General features: G+C 41.3%; 1 protein-coding gene across 2 annotated transcripts in view; it reads left to right on the top strand.

The window, feature by feature from the left end:
* Positions 1–4,087, top strand: part of Gad1 (glutamate decarboxylase) — an 89,893-nt gene that overhangs the window by 5,140 nt on the left and 80,666 nt on the right. The gene's annotated exons all lie outside the window — the stretch shown is intronic.

The raw sequence follows: 4,087 nt of genomic DNA, 5'->3' as shown, positions 1-4,087 counted from the left end.
GGGAGCCAAGATAAGTGCTGTAGATGTCAGTGGCAACATTCTGATAAAAACCAAAATCGTTATTGTGTTGTCAAAATATGGTGTGAAACATGTTTTTTTTCATTTAACCTACAGAACATTTGGAGGGGCAATTCTGTTTTGTCGTAGTCGCATTGAAAATGCTAAAAATGCTATCAGATTGCATACTGCCTGCCAACGATTGTGTGTTCGAAATTGGTTGATAACGCAGTTAATTATTATTGGCCACAGTTCGTCGGTAGGAGCGTTTAAGTGGCATTAATCTAATAAAGAACCTCAAATACTTGTGATTTGTCAAAGAGTTCCATGAATGTGTGCGAGTGAATGTGCGCCAACCTAATGTTTGTCTATTTAAGTGACAAATTCTATATTAATCTGGAAATATGCGAAGGGTTGTTAATATTGAAATTATTTGTAAACAATGTCCATATTGTTACAATTAATCCAATATAGTTAAGATAACAGGGGCTTATTTACAAATTCATGGGAGGATGTTGAGGGATGGTTCGAAGGGTTTATCGGTTGGTTTTACCAACAAATAAACAAATCGATTAAATGTTGATTTCCCAAAAAAAAAAATCCCTGTCCATAGAGATGATGAGTGATGAGCTTCGTCCTACGAACCCTGAAGACACAGGGCTAGCAAAATTACTCTTGAACTCAACATTTTAATAGCGAAAAAAAATTGCTAAACCACCTTATAGTATATATAATTGTTCCACAAACATCCCAGACGGGACAAGGGAGACTTCTCTCATATCAATGAGTGCACCCCGATTCATATTAGCTCAATGATATGGGACCTACTGTTTATCGCCGAGTCCGAACGGCGTGTCTTTCGACACCACTTTATAGAGAAGTTTTACATGGCTGAAATACTCAGGAAATGTCGCCAGCATTACTGAGGGGTATTTTGCCACCGTTGAAAATTTTGATGTTGCCTGGCCGGAGAATCGAACCCATGGCCTTCTTTGTGCAAGGCGGGTGTGCATACCATTGCACTACGGTGGCACCCAAACGGTAGCAAACAAAGCGAAACCACCTTATGTAAATTAAATTAAGTAAATTGTGGACAACGGTTAAATATCTCTGGAATCCGGGATAGAAGGGCGATATAGAAGAGTATATTAATTCTAGGCTTGATAGTGACAGATCCGATGTGGTGCGCGTGTTATATTAACCGACAATTTGTAGATCAAACCGAGGGTGATGGGGCGAAGAGAAGTATGTTACTCCGTATTTCAGCCCTCTCAGCATTCGAAAGTCATTCGAAACGGGAAATCATCCAAAGCGTTGGCCCCCCGGAATCTCAATGGTAATGCTTAAGCAATTGGATGAGCTGGAGCTGAATAATATTTGACAAGTGTCCTCAATTTATTGTTGTTAGTACCCGAAGCCTGGAACGTTGGCAAGATAATCCCGCTACTGAAGCCAGGTAAGGGTGCTAGCAGAGGGGAATCATATAGGCCGATCTTCCCCTGTTCACCAATAACGAAGAGTTTAAAGGCACTACTCCTCCCCATGATAATTAGCAGTTTTCCAGATGCCCAACATCAACATTGATTCCGGAAAATGCAGAGTATCACAACACCATTAAACGCCACATCCACACATATCAGGTGAAGACGCAACTAGAGCAGTCATTGTTGATATTGAAAGCCCGTAAAGGGAAACTAGAGTTCCAGATCTTTGGGAACTGTTTATCATCTAACATTCTGAATACCCACACACATCACACGACATAAAGATCTAATGTACGCGGATGATTCCACAATCTTGGCATCGGATCCTATCGTTGGTGTGATGCTTAGGTATGTGGTAGGTTCAATACCTACATAGCTGATTTAGTGCAGTTGATTTATCAGAGGAATATAATATCTGAATCTAAATCTACTGTCACAGCTGAAATGAGGCTTCCTCTGAATATATTGGTGGATTGTGTCCTGATTGTGATGAAAAGCTACACCAAGATATTGGGTGTAATATTCGATAATATGTCAAAGTAGTCCGGGCAAGCCACAGCTATTTGGGAGAAGATCAGGAGAAGGAATAAATCGCTGGCAGGGACCACTAGGGGTGCTGACAAAGAAACCTTGTTGGCCTCTTATAATGCAATAGGTCGGTTTATGGTAAGCAATGTGGATCCAGTGCTTTATGCAAGTGATAGCGCTATGCAGTTAAAGAATATTCAAACCCGCCAGAGTACCGTCCAGAGGACTGCAACAGGACTTTCTCCTCATAGCACCTGTGGACCATATATGAGGAGGCTTGATTTTACCGGTACTTTAGCACAATAAGATGTTGTCGATGCAAAAAATTATGCAGCGCGGATGAACATACACATCAGGGAATATCTAGAGAGTGAGGTCCAAAGGTGCAAACGAGAATCTCTAGATCAGCAATCCCATTATGCATTCCGTAGCTGAGACTTTGTTCTTAAACTGCTTACTTCAGACAAAGAAGCATTTGTTAGCCTGTGTCATTCTTTTTCTTATTTCACAGTTGATGTTATTTGTTGTGTTTATGGCGGTGCCGAGGTAGACGAAATCTTTACTCACCTCAAAATTATAGGAGCCAACTTTCACAGTTAGTCCGAGTTCTACGAACGCATTGCGCGTCGATACCATCAATTTGGTCTTGCCGCCGTTCACCGCCAGACCCACTTTAGAAGATTCTCCTTTATGTTTCATGGTGTAAATATAGGCAGGATAAGCTAGTAACATATGGCTGTTGCTGTAAATTATGCCATTTCTTTTGACGTTTGCATCGGATCTCGAATACAGGGGTGCCAAGGTGGTGGTTATCTCGGTACTTGTGGTGATTTTTGACGTACAAAAAGCACTGTTTAAGCTGGAATGTCAACTTTTTTAAGGTACAAATCGCTACAGACCTAGGGTTCGTATGTGGTTGTAGCGATTTTTACCTCGGAATAGTTGGCATCCCCGGTTGAATATATCAAACGAAAGGTTGTCAACTTATCTGAAACCTCCTTTGGTACTATACTGTTCGTAGAGGTTCTAACCTATTTTAACTGAGTACCGAGAATCAGTTAGAGTCATCTTACAAAGCCGAATGAGCTTTGCGGGAATTCTAAATTCAGACATGACTTGAATTACCTTTGAACGTTGGGGGCTGTTAAAGGCTGCTCTGTAATCGACAAAAATATGGTAAGTGTCCATTTGCATCTCTTGGGTATTTTCTAGGATTTGCCGCAGGGCAAATGACTGGTCAATGGTGGATTTGCCAAGTCTAAAGCCACATTAATATGACCCAATTATTTTGTTAACCATTGGCTTTAGTCGTTCGCACAATATCCCAGAAAATTTATTATAAGCAAGCATTCCAATCGTCGGGAACGCGTTCTTCCTGCCAAATTGTGCTAACTAGCGTATGTATCAGCTATCGGCTACCTTATCAGCGTTTCGTCTATGGTTTTGAACAGCTCGTCTGGTGAGAAATCGCTACCTGCTGCCTTATTATTCTTCAACCGCTTTATTGGTGTTTTTACCTCATCTTGGCCGGGCGGTATACATTTCATACCATCATCTAGGATTGGTATCTTCGTCGTCATTGCTAGTGTTGGATACCAACCGTTTGGAAAAATGCTCTTTCCATATGCTTTTGATTGAGACATCTCTAAAACATGGTTTTTGAACGCTTTTACAGCATCTTCAGGCAACAAAAATCATTGACCACGAAATCATTGGATCCCCAGTCAGGGCTGTACGACGGATGACCCATCAATTCCACTTTTTGTCCGGTCAAACAGGCGCTGGTTTGAATCGATGTGTGAGAGCCCATATTGTCATGATGCAGAATGATCTGTCTTCTCTTTCGTTCGTTTTTCGAACTTCTCAGGTGACTTCAGGCAAACACATTATAGTGTACCATAGTCACCACACGGTCAGTTTTTCTGAAGAAACAGGCAACCTTTTGCTTCGAAGTGCTTCTTACATGAAGAACTTTCGTTTGATTTGGCTCGCTTTCGAAGACCCAAATGGCCGATTCCTGCATTGTTTCAGGCTCCTAAGCATATATCGTAGATTCGTCGTCTTTGGCGATCTTATAA

This window comes from Musca autumnalis, unplaced genomic scaffold (assembly GCF_047663935.1).
Source record: "Musca autumnalis isolate F117 unplaced genomic scaffold, ASM4766393v1 scaffold_4, whole genome shotgun sequence".
Taxonomy (NCBI): Eukaryota; Metazoa; Arthropoda; class Insecta; order Diptera; family Muscidae; genus Musca; species Musca autumnalis.
This window is presented reverse-complemented; position numbering and strand designations above follow the sequence as displayed.